The 18,007-nt window shown below is 43.5% G+C and overlaps 1 protein-coding gene and 1 non-coding gene across 5 annotated transcripts in view; one reads left to right on the top strand and one right to left on the bottom strand.

Moving 5' to 3' along the window:
* The window catches only part of PHF20 (PHD finger protein 20), a 133,333-nt gene extending 131,981 nt beyond the window's left edge, over positions 1-1,352 (bottom strand). For 3 of the 4 annotated variants that reach the window (XM_030830718.2, XM_060284680.1, XM_060284681.1), the window contains exon 1: positions 1,214-1,352. The gene's annotated coding sequence lies outside the window, so the exon portion shown is untranslated. The remainder of the gene's footprint in view (positions 1-1,213) is intronic. The other variant, XM_060284682.1, reaches the window with a different exon arrangement.
* A 1,487-nt stretch (positions 1,353-2,839) lies between these two features.
* On the top strand, positions 2,840-2,946 carry LOC115839403 (U6 spliceosomal RNA). The gene has a single exon (XR_004034052.1). It is a non-coding gene; the product is annotated as a U6 spliceosomal RNA (small nuclear RNA).
* The last annotated feature ends 15,061 nt before the right edge of the window (positions 2,947-18,007 follow it).

Below are 18,007 nucleotides of genomic sequence, written 5' to 3'. Positions count from 1 at the left end.
CTTGTACCATCGTATGGAAATGAACAAACTCAGAAAAAAGGTGCGCCGTCCCAGATTTAACAAGCACCAGGAAGGTTGCTGCACCCTGAGAATTGTGTAACCAAAAGTAGTGCATGCTGTACATCTGGAGGGCACAGGAAACAAATACACTTTCAGATATGAAAAGTCTCCCCCAGGAAATAAGGTGGTCGGACTTAGAGAACTCATGAAAAACGGTGCAACCGCAAGAATAGAGTGACTGGAAAAAGTAGTGAATTTCCTTGTGTAAATACAAATACGTATCCTAAAATTTCAGGATTTGGATCTCATTTTCGGTAGACTCTGGAAATGAGGTGCACTCCCAGATTTTGAAAGAGCAGGGAAACGAAGCGGCCCCTAAATTTAAGAAATTCTGGAAAGCACGTTGCCAGATTTGGGGCCTGGAAAAGGGAATTCTTCCTCGATTTTGTGCGAATATAAGTACCAAAAAAACTTTGGTTATTGGACCCCAGATTTAAGACTCGCTAATGGGAAGAACCCCAAAATTTGAAAGGAGATGCTTACTCAGACTGGAGGCTCGAAAAGGTAGTGTCCTCCCAGTTTGGGGGTCGTGGGTCAAGGGATACATCCTTAGTTGGGCAGGCTTTGGAAATTCAGATAACATCCCAGGGCTGGAGCTTAAGAAACGGGGTGCACCGACCACATTTTCTAAAAACTATAGAGAAAGGGGACACTCCCATAGTCTGGCGCTTGAGAAAGGGGTGTGCTCCCCAGAATAGGATAAAAGAGTCAGTAAAAGAAAACGCGTTCCCAAAGCACAAGGCAACTGCAGGGGCTGCTTGTGGAGCTCTCGAGGGCCACACAGCTCAGGCTCCGGCCCTAGCGCTTACACCCCACCCCCAACACGGCCCGTTCCGCGCCCCGGGCCCCGCACCCCGCGGCCCAGCCCCCTCGGGAGTCGCTGATTGGTCGCAGCCACCGTCACTCCTGCGGGCAGCCCTAGGGATTGGGCGCCGCCCGCACGCCCGCCACGCTCTCAGCAGCGGTCCCCGGGCCTCCCTCCGGGCTGGGCGAGCCGGGCCAGGCGGGGAGCGGGGCCGGGTAGGAGACCGGAGCAGTGGTGGCGTCCGTCACCGATCCCGCCAGCACGGCACGCGCGCGACGCGGGCCCGGCCCGACCCGACCCTGCCCCAGCCAGCCGGCTTCACCTCGCCGCGCCTTGCCGCGAGCTCACCTCACAGCCCCGCTCCGGCTGCTCCGCTCCGGGTCCAACCGACTGAAGGACTCTGCGTGCTGCGCACCACGTGACCCCGGGGACGCGCCCAGCGTATCCCCCGCCCCCCCACACACACGCACCATCGACTCCACCGAGTGACGCAGCGCCTCAGCTGCCCCGCCCTCGGCCCCGCCCCACCCGATCACCGTGGTGACGGCTCGGGCGGACACGCCCACTGCCCTGACGCGCGGGAACAGGCCTTCTCCCGGGTCCGGAGCACGAAGTCCCCTCTCACTCGTATCCACTGTGATCACACGAAGGCCAGGACTGGACACTATCCTGTTAATTTTGCCTCCTGAATGCATGTCGAAGCCTCCTACTTCTCTGTATCCTGCTGCCAGCACTCCAGTCTAGTCCACCATCACCTCTCTCCTAGATGATGGTTGTCCTCTCCACCCAATTACTCTTTCCTCTTCCAATCCATTCACACTCAGACAGCGGGAGCTTTTCAAAACGCAACTATATTCACAGCCATCCCCTGCTCAAAGCCCGTTGCCCGCTGTTCTAAAGATTAAGATCTAAATCTTCACTGTGTGCCAGGCTCTTCAGAGTCTGTACCTAACTTTCCTCTCTCACATTGGCACGCATTCAGCTCCCCCACATTCTCAGTTCTCAGCATCTTTCAAGTCCTCAAACAAGCCAGGTTCCTTTCCGCCTCAGGGCCTTTGCACTCATCGCCCCCCCCCACTCCGCTTCACTTCATTAGCTCCTAGGAAGGGATTCCAATTGCTGGTGTGGAGAGGAGCAGTATTCTGCCTCAGGGGACCAGGTCGGAGTTGCAGCCACCCCCCAAGGGTCTGAGATGTTTTCCCAGTGGGACTTGGGAAGTTCCAAAGAGGAATGCTTAACATTTGTTATTTAGGAAGGCAATAATGACTTTATTTTACTTTGGAAAAACAGGGCAGCTAGATTGCACCTTTTAAATGCAAATGTAATCATGTCACTGCCCTGCTTAGAACAACCAATCTCTCCATCACATCCTCCACCCTTGCTATTTCTCTGGCTACATTGACTTGCTATCATTTCTATGGTTCTCTCCAAGCTCTGTCCAGGCACTGGGCCATTGACTAGGCTGTTGCTTTTTACAAAACCAACCCTTTAACAGCTTTCAGTTTGTCATCTCCTCGGTGAGGTCCTCTTTGACTACATTAGCTAGAAAGTGCTCCCCTTGATCTCCTGCCTAGTACAGGGAAATTGCTCTCTACCTTATCACTGTTCATTTTCATCAGAGCACTTAACATAGTTTGTAATTATTTAATTTGTTTGTTCTCTTGGTTTTATTTGTCTTTTTCCCCAAAATTAGAGTTAGGAACTATCTTGTATCTACTGAATTGTCAGAACCTGACAAATAGTAGATGCTCATTATGTATCTGTGGAAGGAATGAAAGGAAAGAGAATATTTGAGGGGGAAAATGATAATTGAAAATAACGAGTAGATTCTTCTTTAATGACCTGGCTCCATAGAAGTGGTCTTTTCAAATCTGGACTGGAGGCTGAAGAGAGGATTTCCTGAGCTGATGTAGTCAGGGCAGAGGGCAGTGCTTAGGGAGAGCTTCTAGGAAACCAGGGACAAAAGGTTCAGCTGTACACACTTTGACAACACATATACAAAAGTTGTAACCATACAGAGAAGTTTAGTGTGGCCCCTGCCCAAGGATAACATGCAAATTAGTGAAGTGTTCCTTTTTTTTTTTTTTTTTTGCGGTACGCGGGCCTCTCACTCTTGTGGCCTCTCCCGTTGTGGAGCACAGGCTCCGGACGCGCAGGCTCAGCAGCCGTGGCTCGCGGGCCCAGCCACTCCGCGGCACGTGGGATCTTCCCGGACCGGGGCACGAACCCGTGTCCCCTGCATCAGCAGGCAGACTCTCAACCACTGTGCCACCAGAGAAGCCCGAAGTGTTCCATATTTTTTAAAAAATTTAAAACACCTTCTGGAATTTGAGGACCAAAAGTACCTACGTGAACTTGGATAAGGGCTCAGATACAGGAAGAAAGGACCTTCCCAGGATCCTCTGGGTTTATGTTTATTAACGTGAAATTGCTCAGATTTCAGTGGCTATTGTAGCATATAGAGAATTTTTTTGCCCCGCAACCGAAGTCATGCCACGAATCCATAGCCCCATACAAATATAACATGTTTCTTTACTTATTCAACCTGCACATATAGAGACCCAGGCTTGAGCGAGCATCAAAGACACAGAGCAGGGGACTTCATTGGCGGTCCAGTGGTTAAGACTCCATGCTTCCACTGCAGGGGCAACGGGTTTGATCTCTGGTGGGTCGGATCCCACATGTTGGCAGTGCAGCCAAAAAAAAAGACACAGAACAGAATGAGATTTAGGCCCTGCTCTCAAGGAGTTTACATCTTGGTAAAGAAATCATCACAATTTGTAAGTCAAAATTCTTTTTGTCTGTTGCAAATACAAACATGGACACAGTTGCAAGTACAAACAAAAGAAACATGTATTACAAGGATGTTTGGGGGCCCAGAGCATGCACAGGAGGGCAGCCTTGGAAAATAAGCAGCACAGAGCAGCTCCAGCAAGAAACAGCAGCTTCTGCAGCCAGCAGCACCACACATCACAGCTGGGATTCAATCCTAACATCCCTTTGTCTTTGAGTCACTCACTCAAGAGGCAAAGTCTTGGCGGGGAGCTGATGTTGATTGGTCAATCTCAGGTCACATGGATTAGTCTAGGCTGCCAGGGGAAGAGAGAAACGATTTGCCCCTAAGGATATCCCCCCAAATGAAAAGAGAGGGGGAGGACTGATGCTGGCCAGACAAAAATAACTTCATACAAGTATGAATGAAATACCTTGGGAGTTAAGCTTTTCCTGATTAAAAAACCTGTGGAGGGCTTCCCTGGTGGCGCAGTGGTTAAGAATCTGCCTGCCACTGCAGGGAACACAGGTTCGAGCCCTGGTCCAGGAAGATCCCACATGCCACGGAGCAGCTAAGCTCATGCGCCACAACTACTGAGCCTGCACTCTAGAGCCCGTGAGCCACAGCTACTGAGCCCGAGTGCCACAACTACTGAAGCCCGTGCGCCCAGAGCCCATGCTGCACAACAGGAAAAGCCACCGCAATGAGAAGCCCACGCACTGTAACAAAGAGTAGCCCCCGCTCACCACAACCAGAGAAAGCCTGCGTGGAGCAACGACGACGCAACGCAGCCAAAAATAAATAAAATAAACAAAAAAACACTGTGGAAACCTGGTTTGCTTGCTTCTGAACTGAACAGTCCTGGGCTGCTAGTTACAGAATCCCAGTTTGAAAAGTTCTGGTCTAAACTCCAGGTCTCACCACTGCCTCTTTAGCAGCTTCCATTATTCTGCCTTAAGGCCCTCCCCAGCATCTCACTAGTAGTTGGTCTCAACCTCCCAATTCTTTCTTACCTAGAATCTTTCTTTGTCTAGATAGGCATTCAATTAATAGTTGTGATTGAGTGAACAAGTGATAGAATGAATGTACAGCAGCCTCAACTCCAGAGAGTAGAATCTCTCCAACCATTTCAGAACTGTGGTCCCAGCACATAAGATGACAGCTCCACAATGAAACCCTACATACACACGAGAATATACTGTAGCACCAGAGATATTCAATACCTGCATGGAAGTGTCCCTTCTCTCCCTAAGCATCACTTTTCTTCAACTGTAAAATGGGATGATATTTACCCTCATTCACAGAATTGTTACGATTAAGTTAAATAACATGTGAGAGTGTACTGTAAACTGCATAGTTCTAAATAAATGATTTTCCAATTGCTTTCTTACTAGATTCATTGTCTAGAGTATTCAATGTCCCTAGCTAAAGAAAAGCAGAATTAAAGAACTGAGATAGGATATTCAATTAGAAAACTGATCTTTCTCAACCTCTACCCAGCAAACCTTTATACTCTGCCCTTATGCAACCCCAAGGCATTTACAATTAGTCTGTCAAGGGAAAAGGGGAAAACTAAAACAGAAAAGCAAGCCCCTTGGCTGTGACTCACACCCACAGATCCCATGTACTCAGAATATCACCAAGCCTGAGCATGTCAGTCTCCAAAGCAGGAACAGGGGTATGACATCTGCAGCACCAAGCTGAGTGTGAGAACTCAGGAAGTCGGAAACCACAGTCACAGCAGCATCTGAGGTCCAAGAACCTCCACAAGGCACCAGGGGCCCAAGGGAAGTGGGTTGAGTCTTTGCCCTGGTCTGAGGTCTCTCCAATCTGGGCCTGACGGAAAGTTACTGAGCTCCTCAAGCCTTACTGTTCTCCAAGTGAGGGGGAGGAGAATTAAGTAGGAATTCCAATATATTTCCAGCGTTTTGCAAGATTATATGGAGGGAGTAGGGGCAGGGAGAGAAGGACGATTTTTATTCTTGCTATAGCCACTAAAGAGAGTGATAAAATCCATCTGGACCACTTCAAGGGCACGGACTATGTTCTGTTCTCCTTTGTCCCTTGGGAGTCCCAGTACCTAGCACTGTTCCCTGTAATTTAAGCATACTAATACTTGTTTCTTGTGGGTTGAAACTTTTGTCAGTTTAGAGATAAAGAGAAAGGGGGAGGAGTTTAGCCCCAGAGACTACTGGAATGGAAGCTATAAAGAAGTCAATTAAAGAAACAATCTCTAAAAATCTGCTAGACTCCAGTTCACTCCCCAGATTTCTTGTAATTTAATTTTAAATAGTCATGCTGTCCCATGATTTGAATTCCAGAAATTATATAAAAGGTATACAATACAAAGTCTCCCTCAAATTTTTGTTCCTCATTTGTCTTGTTTCCATTGGTAACTGCTCCTATCTTCGCTCCCACACCAGAGATGGAACTCATGCCCCCTGCTGTGGAAGCACTGGGTCCTCACCACTGCACCACCAACTCTTACTTTCTTATGAATCCTTTCAGTATTTCTGTATGAGTATAAGCAAAGCTGAATATAAGTTCAAATATATTTTGAACTTTTTACACAAAAGAAAGCATTGATACATGGTGTTCTCCACCCTAATTTTGTCACTAAACACACTTTGGACACCTTGTACATTTTGTACAATGGTATAAAAATAACTTTCTTATTATCTTGTTTTATTTTACTGCTACATAGTATTTCTTGTGTGGATATACTAAAACTTGCTTAATCAGTCCCCTATTTAAGGACATTTGGGTTGTTTCCAATCCCTGGCAATTTAAAAACTATGTTCCATTTAGAAATAGTTCAACTCGTGTGCAGACAGAACTGTAGTCTATTCTCTGATATGGGAGAACTGAACCACAGGGGTATATGCATTTATATATATATATATTTTTTTTTTTTGCTGTACACGGGCCTCTCACTGTTATGGCCTCTCCCGTTGTGGAGCACCGTCTCCGGACACGCAGGCTCAGCGGCCATGGCTCACTGGCCCAGCCGCTCCGCGGCATGTGGGATCTTCCCGGACCGGGGCACGAACCCGTGTCCCCTGCATCGGCAGGCGGACTCTCAACCACTGCGCCACCAGGGAAGCCCTGCATTTATAATTTTGATAGAAATTGCAAGTTACCCGCTATAGATTCCCTCAAAATATAACTCCACAGTTGCAAGATGTGTTACAAGTCATCTTTACTTGTAACACTTAAAATCTGCAATTTATTTATAGCTTAAGAAATAGAAATGCTTTCAAGATTATTCCCATAATGTTATTCTCACTTACATGCATTCTTGATAGTGAAATGAGTGATATTCCAGTTATCCAGCTAGGAATGTGTACAACCCTCTTCCACAACCATGTATGTCACACAAGTCATCACGATGTGTCTTTTTTTTTTTTTTGCCCCACCATACAGCTTGCAGAATCTTAGTTTCCCAACCAGATATTGAACCCAGGGCCCAGCAGTGAGAGCACTGAATCCTAACCACTGAACCACCAGGGAATTCCCACTATGTGTCTTTAAAAAAAGATGTATTAGCAATTATCTTGATGATCTTGATGTAGGGATAAATATCTATCAGACACGCAAAGGACAAGCCATTAAGGAAAATACTATAAATTCAACAACATAAAAAAATTCTATCCATGAATATATATCTACACATGGATGGTCTCAGGGCTATAGGGAAATGAGACAGGGAATGGAGGCTAAGGAAGAATAACTCAAAGAGGGACCATTCACTTTGTTCCCAATGTTTATAAACAATGTTGCAATAAACAATTCACTTACTGACGGTCTTTCACAATGATGTTTCCAGTTGCTTACAGACAATGCTTCAATAAACAGCCTTGTACATTCAAAAAAGGAAAAAGAGGACAATCTGGGGCTGTGTCTCGCTTAATGGAAATTGTGCGCCAAGAAGCAAATGTGTGATTGAATGTATTGGTACAATTATGCACATTTGAGGTTAAAAAAGGTAGGGGGGAGGTGAAGAACATTGATAATTGATGCTCTGCCCCTCACACCCCTCTGGACTCCTTCTTACCTGCTTATTGACTCACTAAGACCCAAAATCTCTCCCCTGCTTCTCAGTTGTTGCACATTTGTTAGTTTGAAATCTAACCTCCTTGACGTCACCCTACCCAACCCAGCTCACGGTTCCCCTGGGCCTAAAAAAAGTCACTGAAGTCCAATCTAGATTCCAAATTCCACGCTCTAAATAGTACCTCCAAAAAAGTCGTTGGATGACAATTATGGAAAAATGGGTAATCACAGGTACGCTCACACCTTATTCCACTTCCCTTGTTTTCCTTGCCTATATCACTGTTTTTTTTCCCTTGCTACTTCATAAGCACTTTTAAGGCCTTTATGCTTTTCAAAGATTTATTTACCCTACATGCTGAATCATCACCCTTCCTCTTCCCACTCCTACAATTGTAGGAAGTAAAATAAAGACAGAAACTTGGCTAAAGTAGAAACTAAAGGTGCCATAAAACCCCAAATGTTGAAATCTTATGAATACATAGAGAGCTGGATTCTACACACTTTGAACTCTTCCTACCCTAGAGAGCCTGTGTCTTCCCACCAGGGAAGACAGGGGTAAAACCTCTGACTTTTCAAAGGCCAGTTGGAGGAATAAGTTATATTTATATTTCCTATAGAGTTTCCAAATTTTCCTTTTACCCCTGCACAGCACACTCACCTTTGCCTGTCTCCCCTTCCTATTCTGCTTCAAATTTTTATCTCTTTTGGAAAAAAAAACAATGACAATATCTATTGAACATTCATTGTTTGCCAGGCACTGTACTAAGCCGTTTACATGAATTATTTCATTTAATATTGACAATAACCCATGAAGAGAGGTCCTATGTATTATCATCATTTTGCAGTTGAAGAAATGGAAGCCCAGAGAAGTTAAGTTATTCATCTAAGGTCACATTGCTAAGAATAATTTAAACACAGACAGTTTAACTCCAGGTCTCATGCTTATTAATCCTGAACTCACCAAATTCTCAGTTGAGACTCCTCTAGTTCCCCTGTTCTCAAACTCTCTCCAATCTGGCCAATTCTACAAACTATTCAAGTTGCCATTCTAACATAATACTAATAATAAGCAAAGTGACCCTTTAAAAGCATGTCAAATCATCCACTCCTCTGCACAAACCCTTACAATGTTGTGCCTGCTCTAACTGAAAGTAAATTCAAAATCTTTACCTACCAGCCATTCTTTTTTTTTTCCTCTCTTTTTTTGCGGTACGCGGGCGTCTCACTGCTGTGGCCTCTCCCCTTGCAGAGCACAAGCTCCAGACGCGCAGGCTCAGCGGCCCAGCCGCTCCGCGGCATGTGGGATCCTCCCAGACCGGGGCATGAACCCATGTCCCCTGCATCGGCAGGCGGACTCTCAACCACTGTGCCTCCAGGGAAGCCTTACCAGCCATTCTTGATCCACCTCTTGTGTTCCCCAGCTCTCTGACCTCAAATTCTGTTCCCTCTGCTTTGCTCACTCCAGTTGCACTAGCATCCTTGCTTTTTCTTGAACACACTAATCTCACATCTCCCTGGGGTTTTATACTTGCTGTTCCCTCTGCCTGGAAAAATCTATCCCCAGATACCCATAAGACTGAGGACCTCATTTCCTTCTGATCTCTGTTCAAGGGTCATTTTATCATAGAGGCTTTCCTTACCACCCTAAATAAAACAGTATCCTGTCTTTCTCTATCTCCCTTAATCTCATTTATTTTTCTTCAAAGCATTTATCACCACCCAGTATATTACATATTTATTTTTCTGTTAATAATCTGTTTCATATCTTTAGAATTTGAAATTCTTGAGTGCAGGGACTTTGTCTTCTTTACTGCTATATCCCCAGCGCATGGAATGCTACCCAGCATAAAACTGGTGCTTAATATTTTGCATGAATGATAATACTAAATAATATTTTTGGAGTGCTTCCATTACACCAGGCATTCTAAATACTTTACATATGTATTTTCTCATTTAATCTTTATAACAATCTTATGAGATTTAACAACCTTTTTAATGTGATGTCCAAAACTTTTCAGTGGTCTATGAACAACTAGCTCTCTGAGAAAAAAAGAAAAGGTTGATTTGTAACATTTGTGATATCTGTAGTATAAATACTCACACTGTGGCTGATTTAAGACTACTAATATGAGGGCTTCCCTGGTGGCGCGGTGGTTGAGAGTCCGCCTGCCGATGCAGGGGACACGGGTTCGTGTCCCGGTCCGGGAAGATCCCACATGCCGTGGAGCGGCTGGGCCCGTGAGCCATGGCCGCTGAGCCTGCACGTCCGGAGCCTCTGCTCCATACCGGGAGAGGCCACAACACTGAGAGGCCCGTGTACCGAAAAAAAAAAAAAAAAAAGACTACTAATATGAGATCAACTGGCTCACAAAATTCCTGGACACTTATTAATTTACTCATAAGCTGGTATGAGTATGCTGCAGCACACCACTGCTACTGTTCTTAGCAGAGCATGGAAACCTCTTCACAAATTAGCCCTTATCAATCTTTCCAATGGAATCTCCTCTGACTCTCCAACTTGCCCACACAGCCCACTTTCAAATCATGAAGAATTCCTGTCTGTGTAAGAACATGCCCTGCTTGTTCTAGACTTAATTGTCATTGGGCAATGTACTTTATTTCTGAGAAGTTCTTTCATCCTTCCTCACTTTGGCTCTGTACTGATGCATCTTCAAAGCAACACCAACTAATTCAACAAACAGTAGTTACACAACCAGCACATTCCAGGCAGGATGTTAGGAGCTGGCGGGTAGAGATAAATGAGAAGGAGTTGATATTCCCAGAGTAGCTCACAATCTGGTAGTGAAGGCAAAAGTATAAGCAATGAAGTTGAATTACAGTCTAAGAGGAGAAATAATGAGGGATTGATTGAGTCTAACAAGGGTGGGCAGGATCAAGACCAACTTCCTAGAGGAAATAAAACACAAACATCTTTACAAACAGACATTTTCAAGGCAGGGAGATACAGGCAATTTGAGAGTTCTGGAACAGATTGAGAAAGTGCTGTAGAATACACAATTAGGCTTCCTGGACCCCTCTTTGCTCCCCAAACCCTCAGTGGGAGACTCTATTCCACTCCATTATAGGAGAATTGCCAATGGGCAAGTGGTAAAAATCAATGAATAGTCACGAACACGAGGGAAATAAAATAATAAGTCAATGTCTTGAGAAACGTTTGCAAAAATCTTATACTTGTTGGTTATCAGCAAATCATAGCCAACAAACTAGGTGGCCATGGATCAAAGAATGCCGTAGAACTTGATAGACCTGTTCAATCAGTTAGAAACATTGGAAAATATAGCAAAAAGCATTGTTGGTGGGATATGGAGAAAAGTACACATAATAAATATATAATTAAAATAAAAATTATAAAATTAAACTATGTGTCAGCCACTGATTTATATGCTTTACTTGTATTAACTCATTTAATTTTGTCACAGTTTTATAAAGCAGGTTCTATTTTATCCCACAGATATTTCACTGAGAAAACTGAGACTTAAGACAGGTTAAATAACCCACTCAATGTCACAGACATACAGCTGAATGCTGGAGCCAGCCTGTACTGGCTTGCAAGAGCTGATTATTAAATATACAGTTGCTAGGTTAAAATAGGCCATAGTAGAAATATTTACACTATGAACATTGGCAAACTCTATACATCAGGCTTCTTTTTTTAAAAAAATAAACTTATTTATCTTATTTATTTATTTTTGGCTGCGTTGGGTCTCCGTTGCTGTGTGGGGGCTCTCTCTAGTTGTGGCGAGTGGGGCTACTCTTCATTGCGGAGCACGGGCTTCTCATTGCTGTGGCTTCTCTTGCTGTGGAGCACGGGCTCTAGGTGCATGGGCTTCAGTAGTTGTGGCACGCGGTGGGCTCAGTAGTTGTGGCTCACAGGCTCTAGAGCGCAGACTCAGTAGTTGTGGCTCACGGGCTTAGTTGCTCCGCAGCATGCGGGATCTTCCCGGACCAGGGCTTGAACCCATGTCCCCTACGTTGGCAGGCAGATTCCTAACCATGGCACCACCAGGGAAGTCTCTCTTTTTCTTTTTTTAAAAGCAAATTTATCAGCACACCATCAGTAGTCTTAGGTACTATTCCAGGCCCTGGGGATATAATAATAAGCAAAATAAACAAAAATCTCAGCCTTCATGAAGTTTGAATTACAATTAAATTGTAATTCAAATAGTCTAATGTAATTCAAAAGTCTAATGGTGGGAGATAAACGATGAACAAATAAATAAATAAAATATATGTTATGTCAGATGATGACAAGTGCTATGGAGAAAAGTAAAAAAGGGGTAATAAGTATGGCACGCTACCATTTTATTTTTCATTATTTATTTATTTATTTACTTTTGGCTGTACCGCTCAGCATGCAGAATCCCAGTTCCCCGACCAGGGATGGAAACTGCCACACCCCCTGCATTTGAAGCCTGGAGCCTTAACCACTGGACCGTCAGGGAAGTCCCCACGCTACCATTTTATTTTTTTAAATAAATTTATTTATTTTATTTTTGGCTGTGTTGGGTCTTCATTACTGCACTCGGGCTTTCTCTAGTTGAGGTGAACGGGGACTACTCTTCCTTGCGGTGCATGGACTTCTCATTGTGGTGGCTTCTCTTGTTGCGGAGCACGGGCTCTAGGTGTGCCAGCTTCAGTAGTTGTGGCTCACGGGCTCTAGAGCACAGGCTCAGTAGTTGTGGCGCACAGGCTTAGTTGCTCCATGGCCTGTGGGATTTTCCCGGACCAGGGCTCGATCCCGTGTCCCCTGCATTGGCAGGTGGATTCTTCACCAATGTGCCACCAGGGAAGCTGCTACCATTTTATTTTATTTTATTTTATTTTATTTTATTTTTTAATTTATTTTGGCTGCACCAGGTGTTAGTTGCAGCAAGCGGGATCTTCATTGTGGCATGTGGGCTTCTTAGTTGTGGCATGCAAACTCTTAATTGTGGCATGCATGTGGGATCCAGTTCCCCCACCAGGAATCAAACCCAGGCCCCCTGCATTGGGAGCACAGAGTCTTACCCACTGGACCACTAGGGAAGTCCCTCCACGCTACCATTTTAAATAGGATGGTCAGGGAAGGCCTCACTGAGAAGGTAACATCTGATTATGACCTTAAGGAAACAGGAAGGAGCAAGACCTGCGTCTGTCTTGGAGGGCAGTGTCAAGGCTCTAAGAAGCACAGACATACCTTAGGTACTTAAGGGACAGCAAAGAGGCCAGTTAACTGTAACAGACAGAGAAAGGGGGAATCTGCAAAGGAGAGTGTGATAACTGTAATTAGGCATTATTTTTTTTTACTTAAAAAGAAGGTCTTGGTAGACGTAGCTGGATAAATCATAAACTAATAGCAAAAATATAGCTCATGTTTATTGAATGTTTCCTGTGAGTCAGACACTATGCTAAGTGCTCCACATACATTATCTTACTTAATCTTCCCCATATTATTTTACTTAATCCTCAGAGCAGTCTGTGAGGCTGGGGAAACAAACTTAACTGCGAGTATAAGTAAATTGCACAGAATTATAATATGTAGGGGAACAGATGAGAGCCCGTGTCTGTTCCCACCTGCTCTATCACCTACCCTTCCCTATTAGAATTGGTAAGTGAATTTGTTCGAGCCACAGGATTAATCTGAGTGAAGATGTTTCAGTGTAATTGTAGGGCCACAGAGGGGTGTTATTAGGTGTATGGGTGTGACTTGGCATATGATTATGAAAAAAACCCATAGACCTTAAGAAAGGCATTAAGAATTAACTGGGGCTTCCCTGGTGGCGCAGTGGTTGAGAATCTGCCTGGCAATGCAGGGGACACGGGTTTGAGTCCTGGTCTGGGAAGATCCCACATGCTGTGGAGCAACTAGGTCCGTAAGCCACAACTACTGAGCCTGCGCGTCTGGAGCTTGTGCTCTGCAATGAGAGGCCGCGACAGTGAGAGGCCCACGCACCGTGATGAAGAGTGGCCTCTGCTCGCCACCACTAGAGAAAGCCCTCGCACAGAAACGAAGACCCAACACAGCCAAAAAGAAAGAAAGGAAGAAAGAAAGAAAGAAAGAAAGAAAGAAAGAAAGAAAGAAAGAAAGAAAGAAAGAAAGAAAGAAAGAAAGGGAAAGAAAGAAAAGAAAAAATTAACTGGAAGGATAATTTTAACTGAGGGTAATGGGAAAAGACACACAAAGAAGGTAGTACTTGAACTGGACCTTGAAGAGTAAATATCAGATGCTTATATATCAGTCAAGGTCATGTAGGGTGGTAGAGACTACATGTTATTTGAAGAGAAACAATTTGATATAATGGGTTGTCAACCACATAACTGAAGAAGTAAAAGGAGAAATCTGAGCTATCATGAAAGTAATTGTAGGAACATCTACAACCCTTAGGGCTGAGGAAACAAAAGGAAGAGGTTGAAATTATTAAAACACACAAACTTAGAGGAGGTGCCAAACAGAACTGAAACAGACCTCTGAAGAGGAGGCACAGCTTGGTGGGGGATTGTGTTTCTGAACTCAGAGGGGCTGGGACCAAAGCCTGTGTGAAGGAGGCACTGGGCAGTCAGTGCTCACTATACTGATTCTGGAAGTGCTGGAAAAACTGCAAACTGATTCAGTTGTTGTAATGGGAGGGAACTGCCACTGCTGGAATTAAGACACTTTGCTGGGATGCAACTGATAGAAATAGGAAGCAAGTAAGAAGTAGGCTTCTATCCTTCCTCCTCCAGCTTTGCGATATCACTCTAGTATTTTCTATTGGAAGAGCATAACAGAGAGCCAGCATATAAAGGAGAAATATTGTTTGCAGAGTCTCAGCCCTGAAATCATAGAGCAGAAGGGTAAATTTGGAGCTGATACAATAGCTAATAACTGACTCACCTTACCTGGTTTAGAAGGCTTTGCATAGGAAAACTGGACAACCACATGTAAAAGAATCAAACTGGACTACTCTCTCACACCATGTACAAAAATAAATTCAAATTTTTTAATTGTTTATATTTAAAGACTTACATGTAAGACCTGAAACCATGAAACTTCTAGAAGAAAACAAAGGCAGTGCACTATTTGACATCGGTCGTAGTAATATTTTTTTGGATATGTCTCCTCAGGCAAGGGAAACAAAAGCAAAACAAACAAATGGGACTACATCAAACTAAAAAGCTTTTGCACAGTGAAGGAAACCATCAACAAGATGAAAAGGCCACCTACTGAATGGGAAAAGATATTTGCAAATGATATATCCCATAAGGGGTTAAAAAAAGAAGAATTCATACAACTCAATATCAAAAAAAAAAAAAAAAACCCCGATTAAAAACTAGGTAGAGTATCTGAAAAGGCATTTTTTCAAAGAAGACATACAGATGGCCAACAGGCACATGAGAAGATGCTCAACATCATTAATCATCATGGAAATGTAAATCAAAACCACAATGAGATATCACCTCACATCTGTCAGAATGGCTATCATCAAAAAGACAACAAGTGGGACTTCCCTGGTTGCGCAGTGGTTAAGAAACCACCTGCCAACGCAGGGGACAAGGGTTCGAGCCCTCGTCCAGGAAGATCCCACATGCAGCGGAGCAACTAAGCCCATGTGCCACAACTACTGAGCCTGCCCTCTATAGCGCGCAAGCCACAACTACTGAGCCCATGCGCCTAGAGCCCGTGCTTGGCAACAAGAGAAGCCACCGCAATGAGAAGCCCGTGCACCACAACGAAGAGCAGCCCCCGCTCGTTGTAACTAGAGAAAGCCCGCACCCAGCAACAAAGACCCAACTCAGCCATAAATAAATAAATAAATAAATAAGACAACAAGTGTTGGCAAAGATGTAGAGAAAAGAGAACACTTGTTCACTGTTGGTGGGAATGTAAATTGGTCCACTACTATGGAAAACAGTGTGGAGATTCCTCAAAAAACTAAAAATAGAACTACCAGATCCAACAATTCCACTCCTGGGTACTTATACAAAGAAAACAAAAATACTAATTCAAAAAGATACATGCAGACTTCCCTGGTGGCTAAGTGGTTAAGAATCCTCCTGACAATGCAGGGGACACAGGTTTGAGCCCTGTTCTGGGAAGATCCCACATGCTGTGGAGCAACAAAGCCCACGTGCCACAACTACTGAAGCCCACGCGCCTAGAGCCTGTGCCCCGCAACAAGAGAAGCTACTTCAGTGAGAAGCATGCACACTGCAAGGAAGAGTAGTCCTCGCTCGCCGCAACTAGAGAAAGCCTGTGCACAGCAACGAAGACCCAATGCAGCCAAAAAAAAAAAAAAAGATACATGCACCCCTATGTTTACTGCAGCATTATCTATAATAGCTAAGCTATATGGAAGCAACCAAAGTGCCCATCAACAGATTAATGGAGGGACTTCCCTGGTGGTCCAGTGACTAAGGCTCCATGTTTCCAATGCAGGGGGGTCTGGATTTGATCCCTGGTTGGGGAGCTAGATCCCACATGCATGCCACAACTAAGAAGCCCACATACTGCAAGTAAAAGATCCCCCATGCTGCAACTAAGACCTGGTGCAGCCTAAATAAATATTAAAAAAAAAAAGATGGATAAAGAAGATGTGGTATATATATACAATGGAATATTAACCACAAAAAAGAATGAACTCATGTTATTTGCAACAACAAGGATGGACCTAGAGGGTATTATGTTAAGTGAAATAAGTCAGACAGAGAAAGACAAATCCTGTATGATTTCACTTATATGTGGAATCTAAAAAACAAATGAACAAACATAACAAAGTAGAAACAGAGTCATAGATTCTGAGAACAAACAGGAGGTTGCCAGAGGGGAGGGAGATCAGGGGTGGAGAGAAATAAGTGAAGGAGGTTGAGAGGTACAAACTTTCAGTTGCAAAATAAATGTCATGGGTATGAAATATACAGTGTGGGGAATATAGTCAATAATTATGTAATATCTTTGTATGGTAACAAGTAATAACTAGACTTATCATGGTGAACATTTTGAAATGCATTGAAATATTGAATCATTATATTGTGTAACAGGAGCTAACACAGTGTTGTACGTCAATTATGCATCAACAACAAGCAAGCAAACATAGGAAATGAGATCAAATTTGTGGTTACCAGAGGTGAGGGGTTCCGGGGAAGAGGAATTGGATGAAAGCAGTCAAAAGGTACAAACCTCCAGTTGAAAGATAAGTACTGGGGATGTAATGTATAACATGATAAATATAATTAACACTGTTGTGTGTTATATATGAAAGTTGTTAGGAGAGCAAATCCTAGGAGTTCCTCTCACAAGGAAAAAATTTTTTTTATTTCTTTAATTTTGTATCTATATGAGATGATAGGTGTTCACTCAACTTATTGTGGTAATCATTTCATTATGTATGTAAGTCAAATCGTTATGTTGTATACCTTAAACTTACATAGTGCTGTACGTCAGTTATATCTCAATACAACTGAAAGAAAAATAAAAAGTGGCTTTGCATGGTCTGGATCTTCACAAGCTTCTTTGCTATAGCCACATGGCCCCTGGCAGGTCCTTAAAGATACCATACTCCCTGTTGCTACAAGGACTTCTGCAGATTTTATTCTTTGACTAGAATGTTCCACCTATTAAATACTCTTTCTCGCACTAAATATACTTTCATAACACCAGAAACCTCTCTTGTAGCACTTGTCACAGTTGTACATCTTCATTTACTGATACAGTCTTTTGATGAAAGCCTGCCTCCTCCAGCTAGATTGTAAGGTTCAGGAGGACAGGGACCATGACAGTTTTTGCACTCCATTGTTTGTTTCCCAGTGTCTACTTCAGTGACTGCCACATAAAAGAAATTCAATATACATTTGTTTAAAATTATTTCAATATCCTGCAAATAGTGAAACATTAGATGTGTTCTAGAAAGCAGGGATTTGGGGGGCTTTTATCTCCCTGTAGCATCTTGCTCTAGATTCTGGAGGTCCTTAGAAGACCCCTACCTTTCTTCTTTCCCCTTCCTTCCTTCCTTCCTTCTCTTTTTTTTGAAACTGAGGTAAAATTCATGTAACACAAAAGAAAATTAACAATTAGCCATGCTAAACTATCCAATTTTTGTCATTTCCTGCATTCACAATGTGTGTAACCATCGCCACTAGCTAGTTCCAGAACATTTTCATTATCCCAAAAGGAAATCTCATACTCATTAAGTAGTCATTTCCCATTGCTCCCTCCCCCTAACCCCTGGAAACCACTAGTCTGCTTTCTGTCTCTATGGATTTATCTATTCTGAATATTTCATATACATGGAATTATATATGACATTTTGTGTCTGGCTTTTTTCATTTAGTATAATGCT

The sequence above is a fragment of the Globicephala melas genome, chromosome 15, assembly GCF_963455315.2.
Source record: "Globicephala melas chromosome 15, mGloMel1.2, whole genome shotgun sequence".
In the NCBI taxonomy this organism is placed as follows: domain Eukaryota; kingdom Metazoa; phylum Chordata; class Mammalia; order Artiodactyla; family Delphinidae; genus Globicephala; species Globicephala melas.
This window is presented reverse-complemented; position numbering and strand designations above follow the sequence as displayed.